Source organism: Cynara cardunculus, unplaced genomic scaffold (genome assembly GCF_001531365.2).
Source record: "Cynara cardunculus var. scolymus isolate 2C unplaced genomic scaffold, CcrdV1 Un_Scaffold_3468, whole genome shotgun sequence".
Classification (NCBI taxonomy): domain Eukaryota; kingdom Viridiplantae; phylum Streptophyta; class Magnoliopsida; order Asterales; family Asteraceae; genus Cynara; species Cynara cardunculus.
This window is the reverse complement of record NW_020201488.1, coordinates 17,137-27,593: the sequence shown is the minus strand read 5'-3', so window position 1 is coordinate 27,593 and position 10,457 is coordinate 17,137. Positions and strand designations below refer to the sequence as shown.

The window sequence follows — 10,457 nt, the reverse complement described above, 5'->3', positions numbered from 1 at the left end:
AAATTGTATTCGTCTTGAAAGATTAATATTGTATTTTTAGAAGGTTTGACTTTGTAAGTCATGTTTGACTTTGACTTGTGCTTTTATAGTTTGACATATAAATAGGTTTTGTCTTGTAGTAAGGGAGAGTAGTAGGGAGCTTAATTATAAATATACGTACATTGAAAATAAAATATAAACTTTGACTGTTTGACTTTTTCTCTAAAGACCTTCTAAGTGTTCTTGATGTTCTCACATGTTCATATGAAGATTGCCATAGATTCATTGATGTTTATTGAAGATTGATCATATTGTCGGACACAAAAACTTTTTATAAACTCAGAAGCAATTAATAAGTAATTCACTCGAACCGATTCCAAAAACACCATACGTAACTTGGGTTCAAGACAACATCAACACAATAACAAACAGAAACACAATTTATTGTTTAATACCAGGTGCTAACAAACCACATGGTACACACATAACCATAACATAACTTAAACAAACATCATACCCATATATGATAACTACGACTTAATTAAAAGACAAAAGATAGAAACGGAACCTGTTAATCTTTTTCTTCGGATTTAGACTCCACGCTCTGAAGCCATTCCAAAAACGGCTTTGCATTTTTCCAGATCAGAGAGCTCTTATACCCACCACTGCATCCATCCTCATACCACTTAACTACATATTCCTTTTCCAAAATATCCACATCATACAATGCTTTCTGAATATGCGGCATTTCCTTCACTGCATTCGCTTTTGCCTTACCACATAACTCCTCTACTACTTGCAAAAGCAGCATTCGTGAAGTGCATTTCGCCCTCTGAGTCAGAATAAATATGTTTTCGAACCTTCTCTTTCAAATTCAAAGTGGATGTACTTCGGTGCTTCTTAATCCTTTCAAAATGGTAGCAACATACCGGAATCCTCCCCCTCAACCACAACAACAACCAAGTAGTTTTTCTTCTTAAACACGTGTTTCGCAAACCCTTTCTCCACACCATCCAGTAACGCCTCATAAAGAGTGGATACATTTTCCTGGCATGAACCCGACAAAAATGCCATATCTCTTTCGGGCCAATACCTTTTTCAGACTCTTTTTAACTGTATCAACAAGCTTCTTATAGCCAGTCGTTTTACCATTAGAATTCTCCTCTGGCTTGGCCACCTTCTTCACCAGCTCATCAGTGTCCAACATCACCATATCAACCGTCAAATACTAAGATTTTCTTTGATGCGTTGGCGGGCCGCTTCTGCTGACGTGTCAGTCTACCATTGGACATCATCCTCCACCACATAATCCTTGTCTCCAGCTTGGCTTATAGTTGGAGAAGCATGATCCTCATATGCAGCATTCCCTTTCTTTTTCGAAGATGTGGTTCTCACATGGCCATCTTTAGAAGAAGAAGATCCCTTCTTCACATCTTTCATCATATTCTTATGTACCTTATTAGCTGCCTCACCTTCCTTTAATTGTTCCTTCTCAGCCCTACGTATCGCTATTTTGTCTTTCGAGTTTTTCTTCAAATGATGTCAGTTTGTCTCTCATGTGCACATCAGAAACAAAACCACATGCATCACACTTCAGTTGGACCATCTGAGTTTTGGTAATCAATATCTCCGTCTCTAGGTTGCGACAGCCGTAATACTAGACATACTTCTTGATGAAAATCTCAAGAAGACCAACAAGTTTTGCTGTATCTTGAGCACCATTGACAAGCGATACCTAGTTTTTTCGTCAAAGTTGGATTGTACACCAAGCTCATAGCTAAAATATTTCATACTGTAAGAAGACGTCCTAGCCAAAGCTTTAGCAACATCAACCACGTTGACTATATTAGATTTGAATTTTAGAGTTAAATTGTATTCATCTTGAAAGATTAATATTGTATTTTTAGAAGGTTTGACTTTGTAAGTCATGTTTGACTATAACTTGTGCCTTTATAGTTTGACCTATAAATAGTTTTTGTCTTGTAGTAAGGGAGAATAGTAGGGAGCTTAATTGTAAATATACGTACATTGAGAGTGAAATATAAACTTTGACTGTTTGACTTTTCCTTTTTAGACCTTCTAAGTGTTCTTGATGTTCTTACATGTTCATATGACGATTGCCATATATTCATTGATGTTTATTGCAGATTGATCATATTGTGGGACACAAAAAAAATTGAACTCAAAAGCAATTAGTAAGTAATTCACTCGAACTGATTCCAAACACACCGTATGTAACTTGAGTTCAAAACAACAGCAACAAATAGAAACACAATTTATTGTTTAATACCAGGTGCTAACAAACCACATGGTACACACACAACCATAATAGAACCGAAACAAACATCATACCCATATATGATAACAATGACTTTATTAAAAGACAAAAGATAGAAACAGAACCTCTTAATCTTCTTCTTCAGTTTCAGACTCCACGCTCTGAAGCCATTCCACAAAAGGTTTTGCATTCTTCCAGATCTGAGAGCTCTTATTCCCACCACTGCATCCTTCCTCATACTACTTAACTACATATTCCTCTTCCAAAATATCCACATCATAAAATGCTTTCTGAACATTCGGCACTTCCTTCACTACATTCTGCACTTCCTTCACTACATTCGGGTTTGCGTTCTCACAGAACTCCTCTGCTGCTTGCAAAAACAGCATTTGTGAGTCCTCCCCTCAACCACTACAGTAGCCAAGTAATTTTTCTACTTAAGCATGTGTTTCGCAAACCCTTTCTCCACACCATCCAATAACGCCTCATAAAGAGACGAAAAATTTTCCTGGCACGGACCAGACAACAATGCCATAAGCTCCTTCGGCCCAACACCCTTTTTTAGACTCTCTTTAGCTGTATCCACAAGCTTCTTACAGCCAGTCATTTTACCATTAGAATTCTCCTTTGGCTTGGCCACCTTCTTCACCAGCTCATCAGTGTCCAGCATAACCATACCAGCCGTCACAATACTAAGCTGTTCTTGGATGCATTGGCGGGCCGCTTCTGCTGACATGTCAGTCTGCCATTGGACATCATCCTCCTCCTTAGAATCTTTGTCACCAACTTGGCTCATAGTTGGTGAAGCATGATCCTCATCTTCAGCATTCCCTTTCTTTTTCGAAGATGTGGTTTTCACATGGCCATCTTTAGAAGAAGAAGATCCCTTCTTCACATTTTTCGTCAGCTTCTTCTGTACCTTATCAACTGCCTCACCTTCCTTTAATCGCTCCATTTCGGCCCTCTGCATTGCCATTTTGTCTTTCGAGTTTTTCTTCTGTTCAGGTGGATTTTTCAGAATAAATGATGTCAGTCTGCTTCTAATGTCCACATCAGAAAAAAAAAACATAGGTAGCACACTTTAGTTGAACCATCTGAGTTTTGGTAATTAGTATCTCCGTGTCTAGGTTGCCACAGCTGTAACACTAGACATACTTCTTGATGAAAATCTCAAGAAGACTAGCAAGTTTTGCAGTATCGTGAGCACCATTGACAAGTGATACCCCAGTTTTTTTGTCAAACTTAGATTGCGCTCCAAGCTCACAGCCAAAATATTTCGTAGTGTAAGAAGCCGGCCTAGCCAAAGCTTTGGCAACTCAGCCATGTTTACTATGTTAGGTTTGAATTTTAGAGTCAAATTGTATTCGTCTTGAAAGATTAATATTGTAATTTTAGAAGGTTTGATTTTATAAGTCATGTTTGACTTTGACTTGTGCTTTTATTGTTTGACATATAAATAGGTTTTGTCTTGTAGTAAGGGAGAATAGTAGGGAGCTTAATTGTAAATATACGTACATTGAGAGTGAATATAAACTGTGACTGTTTTACTTTTCCTCTCTAGACCTTCTAAGTGTTCTTGATGTTCTTACATGTTCATATGAAGATTGCCATAGATTCATTGATGTTTATTGAAGATTGATCATATTGTGGGACACACAGATACACTGATGGTTGATTTGTACAATGCCCTGAATGGAAAACCAAACCATAAGCATCAAATGCGAGCAGGCTATCTTAAACTTGATATTGATCTCATGAACAATTAGAGAGATACAATTCTAAGATCAAAGACCTGACTAAGATTGAAGAAAATCCTAAGGATCAGGTCACTCTAAACCAAACCATAAGCATCGAATGCGAGCAAGCTATCGTTGAGAATTCGCAAGCCATTGCTGAACTCAAGGTTGAGAAGGCTACCATTGAAGAGTAGTGCAAAGCCTCCATCAAAGCATCTAAGATCATCGACACTCATATCTTCGCCAAGATAGAGAGTGGTCTAGGATTCTCCTATGATCAAGAAGAATGTGTCACTGACAGGTACACGCTTAAGTTTGGTACTTTTTTCTATTCCATTCCTGACACCTCTTCTTCTCAGTACTCTTCCACTAAGACTCATCTTGAAGGAACCCCATCGAGTTCAGGATGCAAAGACAAAGGTAAATCCAATGTCATCTCTCCTCTTCCTAAGAAGGCTAACAAGTCTCTGAGACCTAGATCTAAACCTTCAGCTTGTAAACCTTCTTCCTAATAGACCAAGGTATCTATACCTTCTTAGAAACCCGAAGACAAAGCTGAAACTGAATCTTTCACCCAAGGCTCCAAACCCTCAGTTATTCCTCCCCGAACAAATAAGAAAGGAATCCTTGGAGCTTGTCCCTCTTCTATTCTCTCGGACCCTTCTGACACTAAATCTTTATTTAGCTAGAAGACGTTTAGACACTATGGTGAAACTACACATTGCCAGAAAGTGTCCTTCAATACCAAATCTGGTTCGCTAGCTAAGGTAAAAAAGTAACTAAGGCTGGAAAATCAACCAAGGCGAAATCTGCCACCAAAGTTTTAAACACAACTAAGGTGAAGAAGCCTACTAAAGCCTTTTCTTCAGGCTCAGTAAAGACACCTGCTGACCATGAGTCTTCTGCATCAGTGGTTGTCGCCTTTAACTCTGCTTGACCCATTGAGAAATGGGTACCAAAGCAATCTTAATATGTTTTCTTGTGCAGGTAGTCCAAGTTATTTGGTATCTTGATAGTGGATGCTCAACACATACGGCTGGAGGCAAATCCCTGCAAATTGACTACAAGGATGAAAGAGGGCTTTAAGGATATACCAAGGGCTTTGGTATATTAAGAAATGGTACAACCACTTTCAAACGTGTTGCATATGTTGAAGGACTGAAGAACAATCTTCTTAGCATCAGTCAGTTGTGTGATAAAGATTTCAAAGTGAAATTTTCAAAGAGTTCATGTTTTTTTTTTGACAAAGATGACAAGCTTGCTCTTACAGGTTCTCTTATGGAGAATGTGTATATCATCAACATGGATTCTCTCTTCACTAAGAATAGTTGTTTTTATCTCATAAGCTTCTTTAGATATCAAATGGTTATGGCATAAACGGCTCTCTCATCTCAACTTCAAGACACTAAATGAGCTGTCTCAAAAGGATCTTGTCACTAGCCTTCATCAACATTCCTTTGCAAAGGAATCTCTTTGCTCAGCGTGTGAAAAGGGAAAGCGGACAAAGGCTAGCGTCAAATCTAAGCAAGTTTCTTAAGTGATTTCTCCTCTTCAGCTTTGCGCATGGATGTATTTGGTCTAGTCAACATGCAATCTATTGCTGGAAAGAAATATACACTTGTCATGGTTGATGAGTATTCCAGGTACACTTGTGTCTTCTTTCTCATATCTAAGAGTGATGCACGTGAAGAAATCATCTTGTTCATCAAAAGCATAGAAGCACTAAACAACATCAAAAAGTATGATCTATCAGGAGTGATCATGGCACTGAATTCAAAAATAGTACCATTGATGACTTCTTTATGAACAAGGGAATCTCACACAACTTCTTAGTTATGAGAACTCTACAATAGAAGGAAGACGATGAAAGAAGAAATCAAACAATCATTAAGGTTACTCGATCAATGCTCAACGAATCTCGTCTTTCTACTCAATTCTGGCCTGAAGCTGTCAGTACTGCTTGTTTTACTCAGAATCGGTCACTGATCTCAAGAGATTCAAGAAGACATCTTACAAAATCTTCCATAGTAGAAAGCCTTCTCTTATGTTCCTTCACATATTTGGTTGTACTTGTTACATTCTTAACAATAGAGACCAACTTGGAAAGTTTGATCCCAAAGCTGATGAAGGAATCTTCCTTGGATATTCTTCAATGTCCAAAGACTTCAGAGTATTCAACAAAAGACGACAGACTATAGAAGAATCTATCCATGTCTTCTTTGATGAATCTCAATCAGCTAACTCTAAACCAATCTTTGAAGATGATAAAGAGTTAGAAAACTGGATGATAACTCATTATGGACAACCAGAATCTTTCTTCAGCAATCAACCAAGCGTTGATCCTCAAGAAGCTGATGATGATCCAATTATCATTCCAGATGTAACTAGTAACAAGGTTGAATGCTCTTCAGGGATAGCTGTCGTTCCCATTGGTAACTTACATCATTTGTTAGGACTAAAATTCAGTGTAAAATTGTATTCGTCTTGAAAGTTAAAATTGTCTATAATTGTGTAAAGTCACCGTGTTTGACTTTCCTCTAGATAGTTTGACTTTGACTTTGTTTACATGTTTGACCCTATATAAAGGGTAAGCTTTTGTAATTTTGAGTAGGGAAATTATTACGTAAATAAAAGGTTTGACCATATTATGGGTATTGACTTTCTCTCTCAACTTTCATTGTGTTCTTACAAGAAACTTTCAGATCTGCCATGGAAACTTTGAAGATTATCTTGTAGATGGATTGTTAGGCAATAACAATTGGTATCAGAGCCGAGTGTGCAAGAAATTAGAAGAGGAAATCATTGTTTTTGAATTTTTTTTAAGAATTTTTTCTGGAAATTTTCTTTTGTTCATCATGTGTTCATCTTGTGAATCGTTGTGTGCATTTTTGGATTGTGAATCTTTGTTATTCACAAGATTTTGTATGTTGATCTTTTGTTTTAAAGTTTTTGGTATTTTTTTGTGTTTTTGAATTTTTGTGTTTTAAAAAATTTCTAGAAAATAAGTTTTTGATCTTCTTTGGTATATTTTGTATGTTATTTTGTGTTTTTGCCCAGCCCAACCGGATTAGGCCCATCCGGTTTAGACCTTATCGATCAAAAGCCCTCTATCTCTCAACCCGTATCACTTGTTTCTTCTTCTAAATCGTAGCTTAACCGGATTAGGCTACTAGACTTGTGCGGATTAACCTGTAAATCGATCAAGGTGTAAGCGGATAAGCATGTAAATCGCTCAAGGCTTGAGCGGATTCCATTAAATCGCTCGACAGTTCGTTTGTTTGGTGACCGGATCTTGCTAAACCATTTGAGGGGGTTTGTGCGATCAAGGGACTGTATCGCACACAGTTTGAGCGATTTAGAGTGTAAATCGAAGACCGTTTGAGCGGACTAGGGTTTACATCGAATACAGCTTGAGCGGATAAGGGTATAAATCACTTGGCTTTACCTTGACTTGGTGAGCAGATTCTATAAATCGCTTGGCATAACTCAGGTCGTGACCGGAGGTTTTGTGTTGCTTACACTCGACTGGTTTTTTGCTTAATCGCTTGATATGGTGAGCACTATGAACAGATTTGCATAAATCACAGGTATTAGACTAGGTTTGAGTGTTTTTAGCTAAATCGCCTGTTTTGAGCCGATTCCTAAATCGCTCACTGTAAATCACTTCTTGTGTTCGATTTCACTGTAAATTGCTCCTGCCTTGTTCGATTTTATCATACATCGCTCAATTTTGTTTTTGATTCTAGCTACATCGCTTAGATTGATGGTTGTTTTTACAGTCTTAGGCGGATTCTTAGCAACAATTTTTGTATGTTTGTGTTCCACTGTTCGAATTTAAAAAGGGTAGCAATCAATCTGTGGTTCATATCCAAATGGATTGAAAGCAAGTGAATGAGGAGATTGATTTTGATTGGAAATAGCTACTGCACAAGAAAACTGAGGAAATACTGAGATTAAACTATTTGAAGGGGAGGGGAGAATCGTGAGCCCAAATGAAGTGGAGGTGATAAAATTGGATGGCACTAAACTATCCTATACAGAAAAGCACATACTGATAGCAACTGGTATCAGATATTTTATTTTGGCATTCATCGCACAGAATTGGTACTGTCTGAGTTTATTTTGCACCAATGCTCCTGTGCTTGTTCCTTGTCTTGCAATTCCTCAATCTCTAGTAGCGATTTAATATCCATGTCACCAGTTTTTGACACCAAAGTGATTCCAACAACTTAAATTGCTCAAACATCCCTGTCTATGTGGACAAGTTTTAGCTGTTAATGGTGCAGAAGACTCTGCCAGGTTTGTGATCATGTTGTGCCGCCTACTATTCCTGACTATACTGGTACCTGATGGTATATTCGTTGAAGGGGTGTGATTTTTCATTGTATTAATCTGCTATAAATTAGACTGTTTGGATTTTAGAGAACTTATTTGTGTTTGTAAACAGGTTGTCTATCATCTTCATTTTTGGAAGCATCTGTGAGGAGACTGTTGTATATCAGACTTGTTCGATTTAAGTCAACTCACACAGTCCATCTCAATTTCTGTTTTTGGTATCACACACAATCCTGATTCGCTTTCTTTCTTGTCCAGATTCTGTGTAAATTGGTGTTGTCAAGATGGAATCTTACAAGGAACAGAAGCTCTTGCACAACCAGTGAATGAAGTACTGGATTTCTTTTCATTGACTGTCGATGGAATTGGTGCAAGTTGTTCGAGAAGCCTAAAACTATAGCAGTTGTTGATTTTATCAATAAGCTTTGTGTTGTTTGTCATCAGATTATTCTTTTTGTGCACATATTTGTTTGTTTTGTAAATTCTTATATACGTGATGTGTAATTTTTGGATCTGTTTGTTTTATTCTGTGGTTAAACTGTTTGAGAATGCTTAGTCTATTTTTCGTCGCATAAGCTGTTTCTTATCAGTTTTAACTGTTTTTGACTGTTTTTAACAGTTTTTAACTGTTTTGACTGTTTTTACTGATTTTAAATAGTTTTCGTCTTTTTTCTAATTTCTCATCAGTTTTTGTGTTTTTCTGTTTGTGTGTTTGATCTTAACTGTTTTTTATTTCTTTTATTTGATTTCAGAGCATTTGATCTTTAATCAATCTTGTTTTTTGAATTTGGCAATTTCATTTGAGAGAGAGAATAAAGAATTGAGAGAGAAAATTGTTGAATTGGAAAGAAGAATAGAGAGCTACAAAGAAAAATATTTTAATTTGTTTGATGAAAATTTTGGTGATAAAGAATTTATCAAGGAGCTACAACGAGAAAATAAAACCTTGAGAGAAAATTCTGAAAAGGTTTTATCTGATAAGGCTAGTGAATTTGAGAGAACTTTGGACAAAGTAAGGAAAGAATGTGAAGAAGAATTGAAGACAAGGATTGATGCTACTAAGAAGTTATTCAACAAACTTCAAGATCTACAAAAAGTGAGGAATTCTTCTGAGAAAGTTAATCCAGAGACTGAGAACTTAACTGCAAAACTTAATAAATTTGAGAATTTTGTATGAGTTAAGAATGAATCGGAAAAGGAGAAGAAAAGAGTTTCTGAAAGAGAGAAAAAGTTTGATGCTAAACGCTTATCTTATGAAAATAAGATAAACTCTCTCGAGCTGAACGCAAAAATGTTGTTAAAGCAAATATCAGATTTTGAGCAGCTGATCATCTTGGAACGTGCCAAGAATGATAGAGAGAAGAAAGACATCACAAAAGAGTGTCAGAGCCAAACTCAGAAATTGTCTAACAACATTGCTCTAAAGCAGAAGGCTTTAGATGAAAAGAAGAAGCAGTTTGTGCTTGAAAAGAGAAATAATGCAAATAAATATACAGCTATTGCTAAAGAGCTGGCTGAAAAGAAAAAATGGCTCGACATCGCTTCTGAGAATGAGAGGAGCAGCTCAGATGAAGAGAGAAGAGAGTTTATAAATCAGAAGAAGAAGTTTGAAATGTTTGTTGATCCCAGATATCTCAATAACACTAATAATGTAGTTATGAATAACCAAATTATAGTGATTTTATGAAGGAAGTTATGAAGACTCGAGAAGAAAAATAAGAATATTTATGAACAGTCTTGAGCTTCAAAAGTTTCACTTTATAAACTGAGAAACGTAAAAGCGATTCGTAAAAGCGACTATTTTTACAATAGGTCTAATCACCTATTTATATTAATCAGCTAATAAGAAAATAACTATATAATGCTACTTTCTAGCAAATCTTCTATTAACAGATGAGGTTTATCTTTTATATTGTAACATCCAAGTTCCAATATACCCAATTATTCGTTTAGAATAATGGATTATTTATTGGGTTAGAGTGGGTTTTTAATTTAGTGGGAGTTTGTAGGTCCAAATAGGTATTTAGGCGGGCCAAGCCGGCCCAACTTGAGTTTAGCATTATAAAATAGGAGATTTGATCCTTTTTCCATATCATCTAAGTCTAGAACTCTCACCCACACTTAAGGTG

The 10,457-nt window shown here is 36.6% G+C and overlaps 2 pseudogenes; both read right to left on the bottom strand.

The window, feature by feature from the left end:
• Positions 1–550: 550 nt before the first annotated feature.
• Positions 551–1,833, bottom strand: LOC112503647 (annotated as a pseudogene).
• A 552-nt stretch (positions 1,834–2,385) lies between these two features.
• Positions 2,386–4,229, bottom strand: LOC112503645 (annotated as a pseudogene).
• Positions 4,230–10,457: the final 6,228 nt, after the last annotated feature.